This window comes from Musa acuminata, chromosome BXJ1-11 (genome assembly GCF_036884655.1).
Source record: "Musa acuminata AAA Group cultivar baxijiao chromosome BXJ1-11, Cavendish_Baxijiao_AAA, whole genome shotgun sequence".
Classification (NCBI taxonomy): Eukaryota; Viridiplantae; Streptophyta; class Magnoliopsida; order Zingiberales; family Musaceae; genus Musa; species Musa acuminata.
The window spans coordinates 20,016,526-20,043,927 of record NC_088337.1 but is presented as its reverse complement, the minus strand read 5'-3'; the positions used below and the strand labels follow the sequence as shown (position 1 = coordinate 20,043,927).

General features: G+C 38.6%; 1 pseudogene; it reads left to right on the top strand.

The window, feature by feature from the left end:
• On the top strand, window positions 1–27,402 carry LOC135596438 (uncharacterized; annotated as a pseudogene).

Below are 27,402 nucleotides of genomic sequence, written 5' to 3'. Positions count from 1 at the left end.
ATGGGAGATGTAAGAGATCATCTAGAAAGGCATGATGATGCAATTAATAGATTACAAGGTGAACCACGGCGTGAGAGACAACCAACCTTTATCAATGATGAATATGATGGTGGCGATGACGTGGATGATGACCAAGTTACTCTAATTGGTCAAGATGTTAATCCTAAGAGACAAACTAGGAGAGGACATTTTGATGGTGTGGATAGAAACATAGGCAGCATCAAAATGAAAATTTCTTCTTTTCAAGGGAAGAATAATCCATATGCTTATTTGGAGTGGGAACGAAAAGTGGAGATGATATTTGAATATCAAAACTACTCCGAAGAGAAAAAGGTAAAATTAGTCGCTGTTTAATTTTTTTGATTATGCTATTATTTGGTGGGATCAATTATGTAAAGACGGACATAGAAATAGTGAAAGGCCCATGGAGACTTGGTTGGAGATGAAAAAATCATGAGGAGATTTGTCCCTAGCTATTACTATAGGGATTTGCATTAACGGTTGCAAACCTTGACATAAGGTTCCATGAGTGTTGATGAGTATCACAAGGAGATAGAGATAATTATGATAAGGGCTAATGCGGAGAAAGACTATAAGGCCACCATGGCTCGATTCCTGAGTGGATTAAATATGAACATTGCTAATCTTGTAGAGTTGCAACATTATGTGGAGATTGAGGACATGGTGAATGTGGCCATGAAGATTGAGAGGCAACTCAAAAGAAAAGGCACAAGATATGATTCAAAACCTTATTTGAGTTCTTCTTCTTCTTGGAAACCGAATTGGAGTAAAAAGGATGATAAACCCATTATTAGGCCTAAAATTGATGAAACTAAAGGCAGAAATGAATCAGGCAGCAAGGGTAAAGGTGAGAATCTACCTAATCAAACTAGAGGTATTAAGTGTTTTAAGTGCCTTGGGCATGGACATGTGGCACGTGAATGTCCTAATAAGAGAGTTATGATCATGAGGGATGGAATTGTGGAATCTGAAAATGAGAGAAAGGATGATGATGACATTCTAGAGGATGCTAGTGACGTAGAGTATGCTAAAGGTGAAAATTTAGTTGTTCAACTCACACTTAATTTGCAAAATAAAAATGCTGAACATGGTGAACAACGTGAAAATCTATTTCATACTCATTGTTTGATTGCTAACAAGTTGTGTAATGTGATTATTGATAGTGGAAGTTGTACAAATGTGGCAAGCACCTTGCTCATGGAGAAACTGAAATTACCTACTATCAAGCATCCAAAACTTTACAAGTTACAATGGTTGAATGATAGTGGTGTAGTAAAGGTAAATCAGCAAGTGTTAGTTTCTTTTTTAATTGGTAGATATAAGGATGAAGTTTGGTGTGATGTGGTACCTATGTATGCTAGTCATATGTTGTTGGGGAGACCTTAGCAATATGATCGAAGGGTAATACATGATGGGTTCAAGAATCATTATTCTTTGACCATGGATGGACAGAAATATCAGCTTGGATCTTTACCTCCAAAGATAATTTTTAAAGACCAAATGTGCATAAAACAACAATATGAGGAGATTGAGTCTTCATTAACTAGAAGTTTGGGGAGGAAACAAGAAAGAGAGAAAAAAAAATGGTGAGTTGAGTAGTAAAAATAAGAGTATTGGGAAACACAAGGGGAGAGAAAATAAGGAAAGCTTGAGTAAAAGAAAAATGAGTGTTTATGCCAAAATGAGTGATGTGAAGAAAGCTTTAACCATGAGATAGCCCTTACTTGTACTTATGTACAAGGATGTTTTGATTGCTTCTAACAAAATTGACAAGAGTTTGCCTAGTGTTATTATTGATCTTTTGCAAGAAAATGAGGATCTCTTTCCCAAAGAAGTTCCTAATGGTTTGCCACCAATTCGAGGAATTGAGCATCAAATTGATTTCATTCTAGGTGCAAACATACCAAATAAGGCAGCATATAGACGCAACCCCAAAGAGACCAAGGAAATCCAAAAGCAAGTAAGTGAGCTTATGAAAAAGGGGTATGTGCGAGAAAGCATGAGTCCATGTGCAGTTCCTGTTCTGTTGGTGCCTAAAAATGATGGATCTTGGAGAATATGTGTTGATTGCCGAGCCATCAACAAAATCATGGTAAAATATAGACATCCTATTCCTAGGCTAGATGATATGTTGGATGAATTGCATGGTTCTTGTGTGCTTTCAAAAAATGAATTAAAATCTGAATATCATCAAATAAGAATGCATGAGGGTGATGAATGAAAAACCATTTTCAAAACTAAACATGGTTTATATTAATGGTTAGTTATGCCTTTTGGCCTAACTAACGCACCTAGTACTTTCATGAGATTGATGAATCATATTTTACGTACTTACATTGGAAAGTTTGTAGTAGTTTATTTTGATGATACACTTATGTATAGCAAAAGTTTAGATGAGCATGTAACACATTTAAAAGCTATTTTTGACGTGCTTAGAAAAGAAAAGTTATATGCTAATATAAAAAAATACACTTTTTGTACTAATGAAATTACTTTTCTTGGATATGTTGTTAATGATAAAGGAATACATGTTGATCAAGAAAAAGCGAAAGTAATTAGGGAGTGGCCAAAACCTACTAGTGTTAGTGATGTTAGAAGTTTTTATGGTCTTGCTAACTTTTGTAGAAGATTCATTAAGGATTTTTTTATAATTGCTGCACCATTAACTGAATGCATAAAAAAGAATATGAGATTTAGATGGGGTGAAAAACAAGATGATGCTTTTAACTTGCTTAAAGACAAACTCAGTTCAGCACCTTTGCTTGCTTTACTAAACTTTGCTAAAACTTTTGAGATTGAGTGTGATGCGAGTGGAATAGGAATTGGAGGAGTCTTAATGCAAGAAGGTAGACCCATTATATTCTTTAGTGAGAAGCTAAGTGGAGCAAGTCTTAACTACCCAACATATGACAAGGAGTTTTACTCTTTGGTAAGAGTGTTAGAGACATGGCAGCACTATCTTTGGTACAAGGAATTCATTATACACACCGATCATGAGTCCTTGAAATATCTCAAAGGACAAGGAAAACTAAACCGTAGGCATGCAAAATGGGTGGAGTTTATTGAATCCTTTCCATACATCATCAAGAATAAACAAGGTAAGGAAAATGTGGTTGCCGATACTCTTTCTAGAATGTATGCTCTAATTTCTCAACTTGATACAAAATTATTAGGTTTTGAGTACATTAAAAATTTATACAATTCTGATTATGATTTTGCTAATGTTTATGGGCCATGTGAGAAAGGGGATTTTGACAAATTCTTCAGGCATTATGGCTTTCTTTTCAAAGAAAATAAGTTGTGTTTCTCAATGTTCAATGAGAGAATTACTTGTCAGAGAGGCACATAGTGGAGGTTTAATGGTGTATTTTGGGGTTAGAAAAACTTTAGATGTGTTAAGTGATCATTTCTTTTGGCCGCACATGAAAAGAGATGTTGAGAGATTGAGTGAGAAATGCTTTACTTGCAAACAAGCTAAATCTAAAGTAATGTCTCATGGATTATATACTCCTCTTCCTATAACTAGTGAACCTTGGGTCGATATATCCATGGACTTTGTCTTGGGTTTACCTAGGTCAAAAGGAGGGAGAGATTCTATTTTTGTTGTTGTTGATAGGTTTAGCAAGATGGCACATTTCATTCCTTGCCACAAAACAGATGATGCAACACATGTTGCAGAGCTATTCTTCAAAGAAATTGTAAGACTACATGGCATTCCAAAGACAATTGTGAGTGATAGAAATGTGAAGTTCCTTAGCGAATTTTAGAAAACACTTTAGAGCAAGTTGGGTACAAGGCTGTTATATTCAACTACTTGTCATCCACAAACAGATGAACAAACGGAGGTGATGAAGGTGTTGATTCGAGGACGAATCCTTTTGAGGAAAGAGGGAATGATATGAATGAGCAAGTTGATTATAATTCTACCAAAGACCCTTTAACTATTCATGGAGGACCAATGACAAGAGCTAAAGTTAAAAGGATGAAAGAAGCCTTAACTTGTTTATTGGAAGGCATTTGTGTTAGGATCAAGAGCACACTAAGGGGGGGGGGGGGATGGTTTGAATTAGTGCAGCGAAAAACTTTCGTCAATTAAAATATGATTTCGTCGAAAATCATTTTAGAAAGATCTTTAAATTGTAATCATACGGAAGTGTAGTTGATGTAAAGCAATGGAGGCAGTTTGCAGTTAAGATAAATAGCATAAAGTAAATACAAACCAAGATTTAGAGTGGTTTGGTCAATCTTGACCTACATCCACTTTTGGCTTCCTCCTCCTATGAGATCACCGATGTCCACTAGAGGCCTTCCTTTAATAGGAGAAGGCCAACTACCCTTTTACAACTTTTCTCCTTTTGACGGGCTTAGGAGACAACCCTTACAAGTTTTTATTCCTCTCTTGAATGATCAACACTTAGAAAGAAAGAGGGAGAAGGACTCTAGCATTTACAACAATTTTAAGCTCTCAAATACTCAGAATTAAAGTAAGCTTTTGGTGCCCTTTCATGTAGGAAAGGGTGGGGTCTATATAGGCCCAAATCAGTTTGAAATTAGAGCTCAAATGTGTTCATTCCCGGATTTTCGGGGTCCTAACGGTACTACCGCCATAAATGAGCAGTACTACCGCCTATCATTTGTCACTGAGCAGTATTACCGCTCAGTCTGAGCGGTACTATCGCCTGACAGCGCTCGAAGACTGAGCTCAAGCGGTACCACCGCCGGTAGTAATTGTTAGGATCAAGAGCACTAAGAGGGGGGGGGGGGGTGAATTAGTGCAGCGGAAATCTTTCTGCGATTAAAACGAAATTACGTTCGAACGATAAAAACGATTTCTGTGTGAAAGCCGATTCTAAGATTACTTTAACTTAAGATCAAGCAAGATGATGTTAAAGTCAATCTATGAAGGCAGTTTGCAGTTATGATGAAACCAGAATATAAGCGCAAACTGAAATATGGCGTTCGTACGAAGAAACTGATTTACGTCTAAACGCTGATTCGGAAAGTGCAAAGCTTGAAACCCGATCGTATATGCGCAGAAAGCAGTAAGCTTCAGAGGAGGTTTGCAGTAAAGATAATATGCTCAAAGTAAAAGCAAACCGAGATTTAGAGTGGTTCGGTCAATCTTGACCTACTCCACTTTTGGCTTCCTCCACCGAGACGTCAACTAGAGGCCTTCCTTCAATAGGCAAAGGCCAACCACCCATTTACAGTTTCACTCCTTTTGACGGGCTTAGGAGACAACCCTTACAGAATTTTCTCTCCTCTCTTTACAACTCAGAACTTGGAAGAACAGAGGGAGAAGAACTTTTGGCCTTTACAACAATTTTGAGCTCTAAGAATCACAGAAAAGGATCAAGATTTCGGTGTATGTCTGTTGCCTTTCAGTGCTGAATGGGTGGGGTATTTATAGGCCCCAACCCAGTTCAAATTTGGAGCTAAAAACTGTCAATTCCCGGAATTCCGGGATCAGGCGGTTGCACCTCCTGACTGGAGCGGTTGCACCGCCTAGTCTCGCTTGGAGACTTAGCCTAGGCGGTGCTACCTCCTGGCTTGGGCGGTTGCACCTCCCGCCAGAAATCAGGGTCCGAATGGGTTGATCCATTCGGCCCAATTTGGGTTTTTCAGGGGCCCAATTACCCCAAGATTAAGTTAATGGGATCACCTGCCATTTCCAACTTAATCATTGTGCTAACTACGATTTTTCCTAAGACATTTACTGCAACTTGCTCCGGTGCGTCAATCACTTCTTCCGGCGAGCTTCCGGCGAACTTCCGTCGATCATCCGATGAACCCTCGGTGATGCTACTGCGGACTTCCGGCAAACTCCTGGACTTGCGACGATCCACTTGGCGAGTTCTGACGAGCTTCTTTGGCAAGCTCATGGACTTCTCGGATTTGTTCCCGTAGAACCTCCGACGACTGTCCGAACTTCCGTCGAACTCTCGAACTCCCAACGTGATCATTGTCTTGACTCCGGTGCAACTCCTGCTGCATGTCTTTCTTCCATCGTAGTTAATCCTGCACACTTAAAACAAAACTTCGATCGAGACAATTAATCCTAAGCAATTAACCAAGTTGTCCGGCATGTCATTGGTCCCTCGACGCTTCGTCCGATTCTTCGGCGCATCGTCCTCTCCTGCAGCCTATTGCCCAATCGGCCAGTTGACTCCGCAACTCCGATATCCTTGGCACAATACCCGCTCTTCTTGGCTCGATGCCCGAGTCCATGGCCCGAAGCCTTCTGTCGATACGTCGACCGATCCACCGGCCCGACGTCCAATCTTCTGACATGTTCCTCTGGCACAACATGATTTTCCTGCTTTAATTGTCTCATCCTGATCGAAGGATCCTGCGTCACTCAAAACGCAGATTAAATCATAAACATATATCAAGTGGTTTCATTATCAAAAAACGAGATTCAACAATCTCCCCCTTTTTGATGATGACAACTACTTGATGACGGAGTTTAAACAAACTCCCCCTTTCAATATGCCATATTGATAGAATCTTGAATTCAAACTGAATTCAAGTCATTGCAATATTCATCATGAATACTTGCAACACGTCATCATGAACTTATGCATAAACTTATGCATAACATGTCATGTCTGTTAGGATCAAGATCACTAAGAGGGGGGGGGTGAATTAGTGCAGCGGAAATCTTTCACTATTAAAATCGAAAGCTGCGTTCGTTTGATAAAAACGATTTCGATGTAAAAGCTGATTCTAAGATTACTTTAACTTAAGATTAAGCGAGATGACATTAAAGTAAATCTACGAAGGTAGTTTGCAGTTTATGATGAAAATCAGAATGCAAGCGCAAACTTAAATGCGACGTTCGTACGATAAAACCGGTTTACGTCTAAATGCCAATTTTGAAGATACTGAACTTTGAGATATGTTTTATAAATGCGCAGAAGGCAGTTTGCAGTTATGATTGAAATCAAAACGTAAACGTAAACTGAAATGTAATGATCGTACGAAAAAGCCGATTTACGTCTAAACGTAGATTCGGAAGGCTCTGAACTTAGAAACTCGTTCGTAAAAGCGCAGAAGGCAGTAGCTATTTAGGAGGTTTGCAGTAAAGATAAAATGCTCAAAGTAAATACAAACCGAGATTTAGAGTGGTTCGATCAATCTTGACCTACTCCACTTTTGGCTTCCTCCACCGACGAGGTCACCGACGTCAACTAGAGGCCTTCCTTCAATAGGCGAAGGCCAACCACCCTTTTATAGTTTCACTCCTTTTGATGGGCTTAGGAGACAACCCTTACAGAAATTTTCTCTCCTCTCTTTACAACTCAAAACTTTGAAGAACAGAGGGAGGAGAACTTTTGGCCTTTACAACAATTTTGAGCTCTAAGAATCACAGAAAAGGATCAAGATTTCGGTGTATGTCTGTGCCCTTTCAGTGCTGAATGGGTGGGGTATTTATAAGCCCCAACCGAGTTCAAATTTGGAGCTCAAAACTGTCAATTCCCGGAATTCCGGGATCAAGCGGTTGCACCTCCTGACTGGGGCGGTTGCACCGCCTAGCAGAGCTCGAAGACTGAGCCTCTGGGCGGTGCCACCTCTGTCAGGGGCGGTTGCACCTCTCTGCCAGAGCTCGAAGACCGAGCTCAGGCGGTTGCACCTCCTGACTAGGGCGGTTGCACCGCCTGGCAGAGCTCAAAAACTGAGCTCACGCGGTGCCACCTCCTGTTAGGAGAGGTTGCACCGCCCAGTCTCGCTTGGAGACTGAGCCTAGGCGGTGCCACCTCCTGGCTGGGGCGGTTGCACCGCCCAGTCTCCCTGGGAGACTTAGCCCAGGCGGTGCTACCTCCTGGCTTGGGCGGTTGCACCTCCCACAGCAATCAGGGTCCGAATGGGTAGATCCATTCGACCCAATTTGGGTTTTTTAGGGGCCCAATTGCCCCAAGATTAAGCTAATGGGATCACTTCCCATTTCCAACTTAATCATTGTGCTAACTATGATAAATCCTAAGACAATTTCTGCAGCTTGCTCTGGTGCGTCAATCGCTTCTTCCGGCGAGTTTCCGGCGAACTTCCGTTGATCATCCGATTAACCCTCGGTGATTCTCCTACGGACTTCCGGCAAACTCCTGGACTTGCGACGATCCACTTGGCGAGTTCCGACGAGCTTCTTTGGCAAGCTAATGGACTTCTCGGATTTGTTCCCGCAGAACCTCCGACGACCGTCTGAACTTCCGTCGAACTCTCGAACTCCCAACGTGATCGTTATCTTGATTCCGGCGCAACTCCTGCTGCATGTCTTACTTCCATCGTTGTTAATCCTGCACATGTAAAACAAAACTTCGATCGAGACAATTAATCCTAAGCAATTAACCAAGTTGTCTGACATGTCATTGGTCCCTCGATGCTTCGTCCGATTTTTCGGCGCATCGTCCTCTCCTGCAGCCTATTGCCCAATCGGCCAGTTGACTCCGCAACTCCGATATCCTTGGCACAATACCCGCTCTTCTTGGCCCGATGCCCGAGTCCACGGCCCAAAGCCTTCTGTCGATATGTCGACCGATCCACCGGCCCGACGTCCAATCTTCTGACATGTTCCTCCGGCACAACATGATTTTCCTACTTTAATTGTCTCAACCTAATCGAAGCATCCTACGTCACTCAAAACGCAGATCAAGTCATAAACATATATCAAGTAGTTTCATCATCAAAATACGAGATTCAACAATCTCCCCCTTTTTGATGATGACAACTACTTGATGACGGAGTTAACCTTAACTCCCGGAGTTTAAATAAACTCCCCCTATCAATATGCCATATTGATAGAATCTTGAATTCAAACTGAATTTAAGTCATTGCAATATTCATCATGAATACTTGCAACACGTCATCATGAACTTATGCATAAACTTATGCATAACATGTCATCAACATACTTCTCCCCCTTTGTCATCAACAAAAAGGAGAAGTACCACAATCAAGTGTTTGTGATTTTGGTTCAACTCATTGCATGAAAAACATAATATCAAGTTTTATCATCATGCAGTTTTGAAGCCAGAAAATTTAGCAATGTGTTACATCATGCTTAGAACATTCAAGCTATCAAGTTTTAGATATGCAAGTTTTACAACATACAAGATTGCACTTTTAGAACATGCAAGCAAGCAATGTTACAACATTTTAGAACTTGCAGGCTAGCAATTTAGAGATGTTCAAGAAGGTAACTCTCGCTTCTTGAAATATGCAAGTTGCAAGCTAGCAAATTTTTGCTTCCTTTGCAATGTTTGAGCTTGCAATTTTGCTTCCATTGCAAGGTGTAAGTTTAGCATGTTTAATTTTCTTGAGATAGCAACTATTTGCTTCTCTTTATACTAAAAGCTAGCAAATTTTAAGATATGCAAATTTTACTACATACAAGCTAGCAAAAATTTCGAAAGCAAATGCAAGATAGCTTTCTTGTGTAAGCTTATGATTCTTGCTTCCTATTGCAATGTGCAAGTTGCAAGTTTTGCTTCTTGAGATAGGCAAGATAGCACTTTTGCAATTTTTGTTTGGCAAGCGTGTGATGTTCAAGATAACAAGCTCTTTCTTCTCTTTTGAGAAGTGTCATTTTTGCTTTCTTTGCAAAGTGCAAGCTAGCAAAATGCCAAACTAGCAAGAGATAATGTTTTACATGAAGCAAGCCAATAATTTGGCAAGTGTTACATTTGCATCTTCTCTTTAGATGTGCAAGAAGGTAAACAAGTTTTTACATTTTCTTGACATTTCAAGCTAGCAATTATCGGTGATGTTCAAGATAGCAATTTCTTCTCTTTTGAGAAGTGTAATTTTTTTACCTTTTTCTTAAATTGTGCTAGCAATCTATCTCCCCCTTTGTCATTGTCAAAAAGAAGGGAAAAACCTTTTACATCAATTTCTAAATCATGACAAAGGTAAGTAATCATTCTTATTTGTGCATCATTATAGTTTCAATGCACAAATTCATTAACATTACATTTCATTTTTTTTTTATGCACGATACCGAAAAATCAATCATCATCATGAGCATATCAAACATGATATTCAAGCATTCATGATATATCATTTTGACAACATGATTATAGATATTCAAACGATGGTATCTAAATGTCAGAATTCATTACATCCTATTATGCATGATCATTAACTCCTCATTTGTATTTCATGCATTATTTCATTTCATCTCATAAGGAATATCAAGAAGAGTTATTGGATGATGAGATAAATATTTTATGAATACACGGAATTGTATAAAAATCATATCATAAGTGTTTCATGTATTCATATTATCACATGAAGCATATTGTTTATAGCATCAATTCATATATTTCTCCCCTTTTTTAAGTGTTTCATCTTAAGTGATCGATTTCATGTTAGCATGCCTTTTCATTTATGTCAAATAAAAACATGCATCAATTTTTAAAGCCACTGTTATTATCATGAAAATCGATAATCCATCAAGAATCATCATACATAATTTCAAAAATATATCCTCATAACTTCAAATTAAACATGATTTAATATACTTAAAATCGAGAAATAATAATGGACATCAACATGACACACATTATTACTTCTTAACCATGATTTCATATCTTCAATCAAAATCATTTTGTTTGTTTATCATAAAATATGCAATATTATCATTTTCGAAATTACTAGCATGATCATAATATATATATATATATATATATATATATATATATTTAAATATTAATTTTAAACTAAAAAAGAAAATACATCATGAAAGCATCAAGTAATTTCAAAATAAATTAGGGGGATTTCGATTACCTCATCATTGAAAGTGGTTAAGGCGTTGTTTGCTACGTCGCCTTTGTTGATTTTCTTCTCGTCTTCGGAGGAGCTCGATTCATCCCACTTTGTGTTCTTCTTCTTTGGCCTCTTCCTTCGTTCAAGTTTATTGTTTATTTTAGATTTTTATTTAATAAACTTATTAAGATTTAGTGTTCGAAGTTCAAGTTCATCATTATCCTCATCACTTGAGTCATCGCTCAAGTGGTATTCATTTGTCCGGAGTTCCAAATCCTTCTTATTCTTTGGAAGGTGATTTTGTTCATCTTGTGCATTGTGCACCATTTCATATGTCATCAACGAACCAATTAGTTCTTCAAGTGGTAAGTTGTTTAGGTTTTTAGCTTCTTGTATTGCAGTTACTTTTGGATCCCACTTCTTAGAAAGAGAACGCAAAATCTTGTTTACGAGTTCAAAATCCGAAAAACATTTTCCAAGAGCTCTTAAACTATTGACGACATCCGTGAAACGGGTGTACATGTCGCCTATAGTCTCGCTTGATTGCATTCGAAAAAGCTCAAAATCATGCAATAAAATGTTAACTTTTGAGTCTTTGACTCTACTAGTTCCCTCGTGTGTGATTTCAAGTGTTCGCCAAATGTCAAAAGTCGTTTCGCACGTAGAAATCCGATTGGACTCATTTTTGTCCAAAGCGCAAAATAAGGCATTCATAGCCTTTGCATTTAAAGAAAAATACTTCTTCTCCAAATCCGACCATTCGTTCATCGGTTTAGAGGGAAGTTGAAAATTGTTTTCAACGATATTCCATAAATCCAAATTCATAGAAGTCAAGAAAACTCTCATTCGAGTTTTCCAATAAGTGTAGTCCAATCCGTTAAACAACGGTGGACGAAAAACCGATAAGCCCTCTTGAAAGCCATGAAGAGCCATTTCTCTCGGGTGTAAATCCGAAATGAGAAATACCCCGCTCTGATACCAATTGTTAGGATCAAGAGCACTAAGAGGGGGGGGGGGGGGGGGGGTGAATTAGTGCAGCGGAAATCTTTCACTATTAAAATTGAAAGCTGCGTTCGTTTGATAAAAACGATTTCGATGTAAAAGCCGATTCTAAGATTACTTTAACTTAAGATTAAGCGAGATGACGTTAAAGTAAATCAACTAAGGCAGTTTGCAGTTTATGATGAAAATCAGAATGCAAGCGCAAACTGAAATGCGATGTTCGTACGATAAAACCGGTTTATGTCTAAATGCCAATTTTAAAGATACTGAACTTTGAGATATGTTTTATAAATGTGCAGAAGGCAGTTTGCAGTTATGATTGAAATCAAAACGTAAACGTAAACTGAAATGTAATGATCGTACGAAAAAGCCGATTTACGTCTAAACGAAGATTCGGAAGGCTCTGAACTTAGAAACTCGTTCGTAAAAGCGCAGAAGGCAGTAGCTATTTAGGAGGTTTGCAGTAAAGATAAAATGCTCAAAGTAAATGTAAACCGAGATTTAGAGTGGTTCGGTCAATCTTGACCTACTCCACTTTTGGCTTCCTCCACCGACGAGGTCACCGACGTCAACTAGAGGCCTTCCTTCAATAGGCGAAGGCCAACCACCCTTTTACAGTTTCACTCCTTTTGACGGGCTTAGGAGACAACCCTTACAGAAATTTTCTCTCCTCTCTTTACAACTCAAAACTTTGAAGAACGGAGGGAGGAGAACTTTTGGCCTTTACAACAATTTTGAGCTCTAAGAATCACAGAAAAGGATCAAGATTTTGGTGCATGTCTGTGCCCTTTCAGTGCTGAATGGGTGGGGTATTTATAGGCCCCAACCCAGTTCAAATTTGGAGCTTAAAATTGTCAATTCCCGGAATTCCGGGATCAGGCGGTTGCACCTCCTGATTGGGGCGGTTGCACCGCCTGGCAGAGCTCGAAGACTGAGCCTCTAGGCGGTGCCACCTTTGTCAGGGGCGGTTGCACCTCTCTACCAGAGCTCAAAGACCGAGCTCAGGCGGTTGCACCTCCTGACTGGGGCGGTTGCACCGCCTGGCAGAGCTCGAAAACTAAGACTGGGCGGTGCAACCTCTTGTCAGGAGAGGTTGCACCGCCCAGTCTCGCTTGGAGACTGAGCCCAAGCGGTGCCACCTCCTGGCTGGGGTGGTTGCACCGCCCAGTCTCCCTAGGAGACTTAGCCCAGGCGGTGCTACCTCCTGGCTTGGGCGGTTGCACCTCCCACAACAATCAGGGTCCGAATGGGTAGATCCATTCGGCCCAATTTGGATTTTTCAGGGGCCCAATTGCCCCAAGATTAAGCTAATTGGATCACCTCCCATTTCCAACTTAATCATTGTGCTAACTACGATAAATCCTAAGACAATTTCTGCAGCTTGCTCCGGTGCGTCAATCGCTTCTTCCGGCGAGTTTCCGGCGAACTTCCGTCGATCATCCGATGAACCCTCGGTAATGCTCCTACGGACTTCCGGCAAACTCCTGGACTTGCGACGATCCACTTGGCGAGTTTCGACGAGCTTCTTTGGCAAGCTAATGGACTTCTCGGATTTGTTCCCACAGAACCTCCGACGACCGTCGGAACTTTCGTCGAACTCTCGAACTCCCAACGTGATCGTTATCTTGATTCCGGCGCAACTCCTGCTGCATGTCTTACTTCGATCGTAGTTAATCCTGCACATGTAAAACAAAACTTTGATCGAGACAATTAATCCTAAGCAATTAACCAAGTTGTCCGACATGTCATTGGTCCCTCGACGATTCGTCCGATTCTTCGGCGCATCGTCCTCTCCTGCAGCCTATTGCCCAATCGGCCAGTTGACTCCGCAACTCCGATATCCTTGGCACAATACCCGCTCTTCTTGGCCCGATGCCCAAGTCCACGGCCCGAAGCCTTCTGTCGATACGTCGACCGATCCACCGGCCCGACGTCCAATCTTCTGACATGTTCCTCCGGCACAACATGATTTTCCTGCTTTAATTGTCTCAACCTGGTCGAAGCATCCTGCGTCACTCAAAAAGCAGATCAAGTCATAAACATATATCAAGTAGTTTCATCATCAAAATACGAGATTCAACATTGTCATCAACATACTTCTCCCCCTTTGTCATCAACAAAAAGGAGAAGTACCACAATCAAGTGTTTGTGATATTGGTTCAACTCATTGCATGAAAAACATAATATCAAGTTTTATCATCATGTAGTTTTGAAGCCAGAAAATTTAGCAAATGTTACATCATGCTTAGAACATTTAAGCTATCAAGTTTTAGATATGCAAGTTTTACAGCATACAAGATAGCACTTTTAGAACATGCAAGCTAGCAATGTTACAACATTTTAAAACTTGCAAGCTAGCAATTTAGAGATGTTCAAGAAGGCAACTCTTGCTTCTTGAAATATGCAAGTTGCAAGCTAGAAATTTTTACGATATGCAAGATTTGCTTCTTGAGATAGGCAAGATAGCACTTTTGCAATTTTTGTTTGGCAAGCTTGTGATGTTCAAGATAACAAGCTCTTTCTTCTCTTTTGAGAAGTGTCATTTTTGCTTTCTTCTTGAATTGTGTAAGCTAGCTAGTTTGCCTCTTTTCATGATGTCCACACTAGAAATTCTTGCTCTCCCTTTATCATTGTCAAAAAGAAGGGGAGACCCTTTTTTCAATTTTCAGATTATGACAAAGGTAAGTATCAATTTTATTTGTGCATCATTATATATTCAAATTAAAACATACATAATTTTAAAAGCCTTATTTTTCATGCACAATACCGAAAAATAAATCAATCATCATTAACGGGTATATCATACATGATACTCAAACATTAAAATTTTTAAGCATTTATCAACATGTTGATCATGATACCAAACATTCATTATTTAAAGCATTCATGATACATATCATATGCAATACATCATGTACATCATTGTCATAAGTATTGCATGCATCATTTCAAATTCATGAATATTTCATCATTGCATGCATCTTGCCAAATCATAAAATATACAATCATCATTAATGCATGATTCCTAATCATCATTTATTTTGCAACATGATGGTACCAAATTTGTCAAATTACATCCTACCATACATGATCGAAACTTCTTATTTGTATACATCAAAACAAATTAATGAATATTTCATGTATTCTTCTCATCACATAAGGAATATCAAGAAGAATTATTAGGTGATGAGATAAACATTTCATGAATACAAGGAATTGCATAAAAATCATATCATAAGTGTTTTATGTATTCATATTATCACATGAAGCATACAAGACAACAATGCAAAGAAATCATGTCATGAAGAATATCAATGTGAAAATTCAGCAAAGATCACATGACACAATCGCAAAGCATGATATAATTATGTGATATATCATGAGATGATAATTTATCATATCAATGAAAGATATCAATGAGGATCAATTCGTGAATACCAAAGATATGATTCATGGTTCATTAAAATTCTTCTTAACAAGTTCATGATCAAGATTCATATAATTCTTAATAAAGCAAATTGATGTACAATCATCACACAAGACATACAAGGCAAAGAAGTCTTGTTATTTCTATATTATGAAATATTTGATATCAAGGCTCATGATTCATTTGAAAAGATATAGTACAAAGAGCAACTTGAAACATTCTTATCAAGATCACATTTTAAAATATTCCAAGTATCAAGATATCAATATGACACTTCATTGAATTCTGAGAAATCAAAAGACAAGTTACATTTCAGTTAAAGAACTCCTTTTTGATAAATGTAGGGAGCATAATGAACGATCTTGATTTATAAAGAGCTTCATGTTATAATTATCAAGATCATGATTTTAATAATTATTTTCTTTAGCAAAGAATCACAAAATTACTTTATTTTTGCATAAGAAATCTCATTGTATTATGATTTATAAATTCTTTTTCTGCACATGAATCATAGGAGATATGTATGTGAAACAAATCTTTGCAAGCAAAAACACTATCATTCATATTTCAAGATGGAATTTATAAGTAGGAATCATTTCATCAAATCCATTTCAGAAAAATATTTTTCATATAATAAGTGTATGAGAAAATCCGATTGTTAGGATACCAATTGTTAAGCGAATCCGAAATTAACACTTTCATGCATTCGGACAAGATTTTGCTATAGATTTTCAAGTTCAATCATGAAGATAAAACATGCTCATGATGATAAAAATTTATGTATCCAAAACATATAATTTCCAACATATTATTAAGGCATGTAATAGTGTAAAATCATCATGGCAATTAAGTGATTTGAACATTGAATCAAGAAAGTCCGAAAAATAATCTTAACAAGTTCATGCATTCGAGCACATTTTTGCCATAGTTTTCAAATACACTCATGAAAATAACACATGCTTATCATCAGCTTAAAATCTCATGCATAAAATTGTTAATCAAAATATTTAATTTCATCATTATGCATTTCTTCAAATCAAACATGATTTTTAATCGGAATCGAGAAATAACAATGGAAATCAATGTAATACACATTATTACTTTTTAACCATGATTTCATAAGATCATTTTATTTGTTTATCATAAAATATGTAATATTATCATTTTCAAAATTTCTTAGCATGATCATAATTTTTTTTTAACATGTAATTTTTAATAAAATTAATTCTAAACTAAAAGAGAAAATACATCATGAAAGCATCAAGTAATTTCAAAATAAATTAGGGGGATTTCGATTACCTTATCATTGAAAGCGATTAAGGCGTAGTTTGCCATCTTGCCTTTCTTCTTCTTTGGCTCTTCCTTCTTTCAAGTTCATTGTCTATTTTAGATTTTTGTTTAATAAACTTATTAAGATTTAGTATTCGAAGTTCAAGTTCATCATTGTCCTCATCACTTGAGTTATCGCTCAAGTGGTATTCATTTGTCCGGAGTTCCAAATCCTTCCTATTCTTTGGAAGGTGATTTTGTCCATCACGTTCATCATGTGCATTGTGCACCATTTCATATGTTATCAACGAACCAATTAGTTCTTCAAGTGGTAAGTTGTTTAGGTTTTTAGCTTCTTGTATTGCAGTTACTTTTGAATCCCACTTCTTAGAAAGAGAACGCAAAATCTTGTTTACGAGTTCAAAATCCGAAAAATATTTTCCAAGAGCTCTTAAACTATTGACGACATCCGTGAAACGGGTGTACATGTCGCCTATAGTCTCACTTGGTTGCATTCGAAAAAGCTCAAAATTATGCAATAAAATGTTAACTTTCGAGTCTTTGACTCTACTAGTTCCCACATGCGTGATTTCAAGTGTTCGCCAAATGTCAAAAGTCGTTTCGCACGTAGAAATCCGATTGAACTCATTTTTGTCCAAAGCGCAAAATAAGGCATTCATAGCCTTTGCGTTTAAAGAAAAATACTTCTTCTCCAAATCTGACCATTCGTTCATCGGTTTAGAGGGAAGTTGAAAACCGTTTTCAACAATATTCCATAAATCCAAATTCGTAGAAATCAAGAAAACTCTCATTCGAGTTTTCCAATAAGTGTAGTCCAATCCGTTAAACAACGGTGGACGAAAGACTGATAAGCCCTCTTGAAGGCCATGAAGAGCCATTTCTCTCGGGTGTAAATCCGAAATGAGAAATACCGGGCTCTGATACCAATTGTTAGGATCAAGAGCACTAAGAGGGGGGGGGGGGGTGAATTAGCGCAGCGGAAATCTTTCTGCGATTAAAACGAAACTACGTTCGAATGATAAAAACGATTTCTGTGTGAAAGCCGATTCTAAGATTATGTTAACTTAAGATCAAGCAAGATGATGTTAAAGTCAATCTATGAAGGCAGTTTGCAGTATGATGAAAACCAGAATATAAGCGCAAACTGAAATACGACGTTCATACGAAGAAACTGATTTACGTCTAAACGCTGATTCGAAAAGTGCAAAGCTTGAAACCCGATCGTATATGCGTAGAAAGCAGCAAGCTTCAGAGGAGGTTTGCAGTAAAGATAATATGCTCAAAGTAAATGCAAACTGAGATTTAGAGTGGTTCGGTCAATCTTGACCTACTCCACTTTTGGCTTCCTCAACCGACGAGGTCACCGACGTCAATTAGAGGCCTTCCTTCAATAGGCGAAGGCCAACCACCCTTTTACAGTTTCACTCCTTTTGACGGGCTTAGGAGACAACCCTTACAGAATTTTCTCTCCTCTCTTTACAACTCAGAACTTGGAAGAACAGAGGGAGAAGAACTTTTGGCCTTTACAACAATTTTGAGCTCTAAGAATCACAGAAAAGGATCAAGATTTCGGTGTATGTCTGTTGCCTTTCAGTGCTGAATGGGTGGGGTATTTATAGGCCCCAACCCAGTTCAAATTTGGAGCTAAAAACTGTCAATTCCCGGAATTCCGGGATCAGGCGGTTGCACCTCCTGACTGGAGCGGTTGCACCGCCTGGCAGAGCTTGAAGACTGAGCCTCTGGGCGGTGCTACCTCCTATCATGGGCGGTTGCACCTCCTGCCAGAGCTCGAAGACCGAGCTCAGGCGGTTGCACCTCCTGACTAAGGCGGTTGCACCTCCTGACTGAGGCGGTTGCACCGCCTGGCAGAGCTCGAAGACTGAGCTCAGGCGGTGCCACCTCCTGTCAGGGGAGGTTGCACTGCCCAGTCTCGCTCGGAGACTGAGCCCAGGCGGTGCCACCTCCTGGCTGGGGTGGTTGCACCGCCCAGTCTCGCTCGGAGACTTAGCCCAGGCAGTGCTACCTCTTGGCTTGGGCGGTTGCACCTCCCGCCAGAAATCAGGGTCCGAATGGGTTGATCCATTCGGCCCAATTTGGGTTTTTCAGGGGCCCAATTGCCCCAAGATTAAGTTAATGGGATCACCTCCCATTTCCAACTTAATCATTGTGCTAACTAAGATTTTTCCTAAGACATTTACTGTAACTTGCTCCGGTGCATCAATCGCTTCTTCCGGCGAGCTTCCGGCGAACTTCCGTCGATCATCCGATGAACCCTCGGTGATGCTACTGCGGACTTCCAGCAAACTCCTGGACTTGCGATGATCCACTTGGCGAGTTCCGATGAGCTTATTTGGCAAGCTCATGGACTTCTCGGATTTGTTCCCGTAGAACCTCCGACGACTGTCCGAACTTCCGTCGAACTCTCGAACTCCCAACGTGATCATTGTCTTGACTCCGACGCAACTCCTGCTGCATGTCTTTCTTCCATCGTAGTTAATCCTGCACACTTAAAACAAAACTTCGATCGAGACAATTAATCCTAAGCAATTAACCCAGTTGTCCGGCATGTCATTGGTCCCTCGACGCTTCGTCCGATTCTTCGGCGCATCGTCCTCTCCTGCAGCCTATTGCCCAATCGGCCAGTTGACTCCGCAACTCTGATATCCTTGGCACAATACCCGCTCTTCTTGGCTTGATGCCCGAGTCCATGGCCCAAAGCCTTCTGTCGATACGTCGACCGATCCACCGGCTCGACGTCCAATCTTCTGACATGTTCCTCCGGCACAACATGATTTTCCTGCTTTAATTGTCTCATCCTGATCGAAGCATCCTGCGTTACTCAAAACGCAGATTAAATCATAAACATATATCAAGTGGTTTCATCATCAAAATACGAGATTCAACAGTAATAACTGCTGGCGGTACTACCGCCTAGAACTCCTAGGAGATCGAGTCTCCTAGGCAGTGCCACCGCTGGTTAGGAATTTTGGGTCCGAATGGGCTGTTCTATTCGGTCCAATTTGGGTTTGTTAAGGGCCCAGTTGGCCCCTGATTAAGTTAATGGGATCACCTCCCAATCGTAACTTAATCTACATACTAACTATGACAATTAGGACATTAATACTGTAAATCATGGTGCGTCAATCGCTTCTTCTGGCGAACTTCTGGCAAACATCTGACGAACCCTTAGTGATGCTCCGATGGACTCCAGGCAAACTCCTAGATTTTGCGACGATCTTCTTGGCGAGTTCCGACGAGCTTCTTTGGCAAGCTCCTGGACTTCTCGGATTGTTCCCGCAGAACCTCCGACGAACGTTCGGACTTCTAACGAACTCTCGAACCCCCAATGTGATCTTGGTCTTGACTCCAGCTCAACACCTGCTGCATGTCTTATTGTCATCATAGTTAATCCTGCACACTAATCTCCACATATAAATTAGATAAACAAATGACAATTGACTTCATCATCAAAATTTGAGATTCAACAATCTCCCCCTTTTTGATGATGACAATCAATTGATGACGGAGTTAACCTTAACTCCTATCTATATGCCATCCTTGAGATAAGTCATTCTTGAATTCAAAGCCTTTGAATTCAAGAGACATATTGATAAGTTAAGTTCATTTAAACTTATCAATACCCCCATCATAATTCCTATCATGATGTATCTTTCTGAAAATGATGTCAATGCATGACATCCATTTTCAAGTCTTATATTTCAAACATGAAGGATAGCAATCATAGCAATTCATCATATCTTAAGATATCAACATTGTAAAATTACAATGCAAGCTCTAGATATCTTAACATAAATGAAAATATTTTAAGTGTATAGCAATTCATTTTATCATCAATTTACCACATATTTCTCCCCCTTTGTCATCAACAAAAAGGAGAACGATTCAAGCGTATTTCAAGCATAGTAATAAGTATGGTAAAAATTCATATCATTTTTCAACAATAAGTGGTAAGATACTATTCATACAAATTATTTTTCAAGCAATCATGACATGGTATCATTGAAAAGTTTATTAAGGAGATAGCTTTCATTACTTCTTCCCTTTTTATTAATGTTTTGCGTGAAGGAGGAAAGCCATCGAGAACTAACTTGGAATGAAGTTAAAAACAATAAGATATTAAATCATGTTTCATTTTCACAAGGATCAAGATATATATGTAAAATTAAATCCTTGCAAATGTTCATAAAAAAGAAATCTTAATCAAGAAGGAATTCATGTGAAAAAATCATTACATCAAATCCATTTCTTGATTAAAAATTATTTTTCATAAGGTAAATCCATAAGAGATGCATTTGTTAATTAATTCCATATGTCAAAAATCATGGAGCATTGATATGAAACAAACTTGATATGACATAGGCTCATGAAAGCTCCATTCAAGAAATATATTAAGTCCGGAAGAGAAATACAAAAATCATGTATTCGGATAAAGTTTTGTTATGGTTCTTTAATCATAATTATAAAGGTAAAACATGCTCATTATCATGGAAACTTTTGAATCATACAATCATATAAAATTGGTATCATAATATTTTCAGCATTGAGTTTTTAAGTGATTGATCAAAGAGTCAAGAAAGTCCGAAAATGAAATTTAATAAATTCATGCATTCGGACAATGTTTTGCCGTAGTTTTTCAATCATAATTATGAAGCAAAATTATTAGTATTTTATAGTACTCAAAGATTAAGAATCCGATGTATGAATGAACCTTCTCAAATCACAATGAGAATATAATATGCTCATCATGGAAACTTATAGCACCAAGGCACAAAATTTTGAACTTTAAAGTAAACATGTTATTGAAGCATTCAATCATGTTAAATTCGTATAAAATTTTCAGCACGGAATTTAAGTGATCAAAGAATAAGGAAAATTCAAAAATAAAATTCAATCAACATTAATATTCCTAACTCTGTAAATGCTCACCAAATAATACATCAAGTCGTAGATACCAATAGTTAAACATATCAAGGACTTGCGATCATCAAATTAAGTGGCATTGCAATCAAAGTGAGTAGCATAAAAAGGTTTACAACAACATAGTTTTACAACATTATAAGAAAGAATTGTGTCCACCTTTTCTAAATACATACATATGCTCATTCATGTGGTGGAAAGTTAAAATGTCTAAATAAAGTGTCAAACTATCGATGAATCTGCTGCAGCTCAGATAGGATTTGATCTTGGCGATGTTCAAGTTGATCTTGTCTTTGTTTAAAGGGATCCATCCGAATCCCTATGTCTTCGATAGATGATGAAGGAGCTTGCTCAAATAAATGTGATTCCTCAAAGGGACCAGTTGGAGGAGATTGATTACCCCTAAAGATTGGTGTTTCTGGTTTTGGTTCAAGTTGAGGGTGATCGGTTCTTCTAGGCATTCTAACCCACATATCATTTCTAAATATACATCTTATCTGTCGAAGTAGATTTTTATTTATGACGCTAAATCTATCTAGCTTTATAATCTCTTCGTCGGGTAGTATTGCAATATCGTAAGCATGGAGAATTCTAGTGATTATGCCACCATATGGAAGCATCATGTCCTTTTTATATATCTCTATCATATTTTGTTGGATAAGGTAACCAAAACAATTATTGTATCCCTTCATGATCCAATACATGGTTCCTAGTTCCATTTGACTTCATCATGATGGTATTGTTTAGGGAGAATGATACTTATTAAGATGTGATGAAGTATTTTGGTGCTTAATGGTAATAGATGTTCACAGCTTTTTAGAAGTACCATTAAGTCGGGATTGCCGAAAATTGTTCCTAAGGCATCAACATACGTGGTCTCAACTGTTTCATCATCCTATTGTCCTCTAAAATAACAGCCTCTATCTTTTACAGGGATGCCTATGATGTCGCAAAGGGATCTATCCGTAATGGATATATGATGTCCTAAAAGATAGGTAGACACCCTTTCTTCTTCATCTATATGTAGATTATTATAAAACAACCTAACAAGCCTAGGGTAGATGGGTTCACTTATTTGTAGGATTGGGAGAAGATCTAGATTTGCAAATCATTGAATTGGTTCTAAATCACTTAGTTCATCTAAATCAACATACTTTCCCTTATGAACATTTCTAAATTCTATGGAAGCAAATTTTTGGGCATTTAGATTTGAATCAAAAAGTGTGGAATCATAGTTTTTTTTCTAATCTCCTCTTCCCTTTGTCCCTAGAGGATCTTCTAGAACCCATAAATACTACTATTATGAAGATAAATGATGAGCAAGAGTAGATCATACAAAAGAGAAATCAAAGCCTTTTAGAGAATACCTTAGTTGAGATCTTCAAGAGGATGTAGGATTGATTCTTGAACTTGCAGGAAATAGGAAGTTTTGGGCAGCTAAAGGGGAAGAATGGAATTGGAGGAGAGTTTAGAGCTGCAAGGAAGAGAGGAAAATGAGTTGGGGTCGGTTCTACCGTCGACCCTAGCTCAGTTTTAAAAAAGGGGGCAAGTTATGGGCGGTGGCACTGCTGGTTGAGCGGTGCAACCGCCTGCCACCCGTGACAGCTGGCGGTGCTACCGCCAGCTGGGCGGTGCCACCGCCTACAGGCAGTGAGCACTGATTTCAGGGCTGTGTGGGCTGATGTGGGTGTTTTCAGTTTGAAGAAAGTTTTTTATTTGTGGAGCAACCAACCTTAATTACATAATTATGTAAAAAATTTCATCACAAGATGAGAAATTTTGTACGTTCATGATAGATCTTGTGAAATGCATACTCTACTCAAATGTCATATTCAATATATTCATGACTCATCATGCAAGCTTGTAAGCCTTGCTAGTTCATGATTTATATCATACCAGAATTCGTATGCAAACTTGGCTTGCAAGATGTAAGTTCATGATCTTGTAAGATATAGTTGAATCAAAAAAAATTGAGGAAGGAATGTATCCGATGAATTCGGAAAATCCGAAGGATGTGTGAAGGGGAATTCATGCATAAGAGTTTACAAGTTTTAAAATTTGAGGGATCAAACTTAAGTGTTTATCATTAATGTATGGAATATAAGTATCTTTTTGTAATTGATTCTATTGATCCTCTTTCTATCATTTTAGCTAGAGAGCGGTATGAGTCATTTTGGATCTCTGATAAAAAACCTTGAGCACCCGAAAAACAAGATATCATTTTTTGCTCCTAGCTTGTGATGATATACATTTCTAAAAAGAAGGATGATTTTTAGGTACTTACTTGATCTTTGGTGCCTCAAAAACTGATCTAAATTGCTTATCATGTTGCATGAAATTTTTTATGGTTCCTTTAGGAACCCAAATCAATTTGTTTGGACTAACTTTCTTGAATGGACAATGATAAGTTCTATGTCCATGTTTACAAAAAAAGTTGCATTTGTTTTGATGTGAAATATGCAAGATAAGCCCTTTAATGAAGGTGGTTGGATTTTGGTGAGGGCTTCTCACAAATCCAATTCCACTTCTTTTATGAACGTGACCCTTATTTGTAAGGATTATGTTCAAGGACTTGCTGCCAACCTCAAATTTCTTCAATGTGTCATTGAGTAGCAAGTTTTTCTTTTGGAGTATTTCTAAGTCATGACATTTCATACATGGAGCTAAACTATCATTATGCTTAATTTTTAATTTATCAAAATTATTAAGAAGAATATCATGCTCCTTTTTTAACAGTTTATATTTTCTACTAATTATTTTGTATTCATCAAATAAATCATGGAAAGAATTTAATAATTCATCAAATGATAAATTTGCATCAATTAAATTTGTTACCTCCTCTCCAATGGCCATGAGTGTATAATGAGCAACTTGGTCGGTGTTGGACTCCTCTTCTTCGGATGCGCTTGAGTCATCCCATGTTGCTTTGAGTGCCTTATTCTTTGGTGTTCTTTTCTTGGCTTGGGGACATTCACTTTTATAGTGTCCCGACTTCTTGCATTCGTAGCAAATTACTTGGTCCTTTTTGGGTTCAAATTTATTTTTAGTGTCATTTTTAAATTTATTTCTTTTAATGAATTTTTTGAATTTCCTTGTTAAAAGTGCCAAGTCATCATCAAAGTCCTCATCACTTGAGTTTTCTCTCAAGTGGTCTTCTTGAGTTCTAAGTGTCATATCCTTCCTGTTCTTTGGAAGAGTGTCCTCATGCTCTTCATGAGCTTTGCAAGTCATTTCGTAGGTCATTAGTGACCCGATTAATTCTTCAAGAAGGAAGTTGTTTAAATCTTTAGCCTCTTGAATGGCCGTGACTTTAGGGTCCCAACTCTTTGGAAGGGATCTTATATTAATGAGCTCGAAATCCGAAAAACTTTTACCGAGACCTTTTAGACCATTGATGACATTCGTAAAATGGGTGTATATGTCTCCTATGGTCTCACTCGGTTTCATTCGAAAAAATTCATAAGAATGTACTAAAAGATTGATTTTTGACTCTTTCACTTGACTCGTGCCTTCGTGAGTCACTTCGAGTGTATGCCAAATATCAAATACAGTTTCACAAATCGAAACACGATTGAACTTGTTTTTATCTAGTGCACAAAATAAGGCATTAATAGCCTTTGCATTTAGAGCGAAAGTCTTCTTCTCCAATTCATTCCAATCGATCATTGGAAGAGAAGACTTTTGAAATTCATTTTCTATAATATTCCAAAGCATAAAATCCTTGGAAATAAGGAAGATCCTCATTTGAGTCTTCCAATAGGTGTAATATGTCCCATTGAACATAGGCGGACGTGTAATAGAGTGACCCTCTTGGTTACCGGCAAATGCCATCTCTCTTGGGTTTTAATCCAACTGAGAGTGAACCTCGCTCCGATACCAATTGTTAGGATCAAGAGCACACTAAGAGGGGGGGGGGGGTGAATTAGTGCAACAAAAAACTTTCGTCGGTTAAAATCTGATTTCGTCGAAAACCGTTTTGGAAAGATCTTTAAATTGAAAGCATACTGAAGTGTAGTTGATGTAAAGCAATGGAGGCAGTTTGCAGTTAAGATAAATAGCAAAAAGTAAATACAAACCGAGATTTAGAGTGGTTCGGTCAATCTTGACCTACATTCACTTTTGGCTTCCTCCTCCGACGAGGTCACCGACGTTCACTAGAGGCCTTCCTTCAATAGGCGAAGGCTAACCACCCTTTTACAACTTTTCTCCTTTTAACGGGCTTAGGAGACAACCCTTACAAGTTTTCACTCCTCTCTTGAATGATCAACACTTAGAAAGAAAGAGGAAGAAGAACTCTAGCTTTTACAACAATTTTAAGCCCTCAAATACTCAGAATTAAAGCAAGCTTTCGGTGCCTTTTCATGTAGGAAAGGGTGGGGTTTATATAGGCCCCAATTAGTTTAAAATTGGAGCTCAAAAGTGTCCATTCTTGGATTTCGGGGTCCTAGCGGTACCACCGCCATAAATGGGCGGTACTACCACCTGTCATCTGTCACTAAGTGGTACTATCGCTCAGTCTGGGCGGTACTACCGCCTGACAGCGCTCGAAGACTGAGCTCAGGTAGTACCACCACCTGACAGGGGCGATACCACCGCTAGCAGTAATAACTACCAGTAGTACCACCCCTTGACAGGGGCGGTACTACCACCCAGAATTCCTAGGAGATCGAGTCTCCTAGGCGGTGCCACCGTCGGTCAAGAATTCTGGGTTTGAATGGGCTGTTCCATTCGGCCCAATTTAGGTCTGTTAAGGGCCCAATTGGCCCCTGATTAAGTTAATGGAATCACCTCCCAATCCTAACTAAATCTATATACTAACTATGATAATTAAGACATCAATACTGCAAATTGTGTTCTGGTGCGTCAATCGCTTCTTCTGGTGAGCTTCCGGCGAACTTCCGACGAACATCCGACGAACCCTCGGTGATGCTCCGGCAGACTCCCAGCAAATTCCTGAATTTTGCAATGATCTTCTTGGCAAGTTCCGACGAGCTTCTTTGGCAAGCTCCTGGACTTCTTGGATTATTCCCACAGAACCTCCGATTAAACGTCCGGACTTCCGACGAACTCTCGAACCCCCAGTGTGATCTTGGTCTTGACTCCAGCTCAACACCTATTGCATGTCTTACTACCATCGTAGTTAATCCTGCACACTTATCTCAATATATATATATATTAGATAAACAAATGACAATTGACTTCATTATCAAAATCCGAGATTCAACAATTTGGAAGGAGCAAGCTGGTCAAAACTTGGTCAAGGTTCTATGGATACAAGAAAAGCCTAAAATGGTCAATGGATTCAAATAAGTCCACATCATAAAGAGAAAGTTCAGCCTTGAGAGAAGGATGACTTTTTAGCCCATTTTGAAGAATAAAGGTCATTCAATTATGGGCTTATTCATGAATAATCATTCAAATCAATTCAAGGCAGATTCATAATAATCTATATTCATGCATTAGAAATATAAATGTCATTTAATGTATTTAAGGTATTCATTCCCTTTGTACTTGGTCTTTATACTATATAAACAAAGCTGACTCCCTTTGTAAGGAAGACAATTCAAAAGTGTATTCAACCTTCAACACCAGTAAGTGTTTTGTTTTTAAGTTCTTACATGAACTTTAGAACTTATCAAGCTTTTCTGCATATGGTGTTCAAAACCCAAAAATCTTTATTTTTGTTGCCAACAACCTATGAACGGTCACTTCAGCTACGATTCAGGGTTGCCAACAACGAAGTCGAGTACGAGGTGTTACTCCACGGATTGCGCCTCGCCCTGGAAATGCATGTGGATGACTTCGAGGCTTTCAGCAACTCTCAGCTAGTGGCAAGACATGTCAACAGAAGCTACGAAGCCCGAGACCCAACCATGGCGATGTACCTGGCGAAGGTAAGACAACTCGCTCGTCACTTTGACCGTCTCTTGGTTGCAAGGATACCTCATGCGCAAAATGTGTGA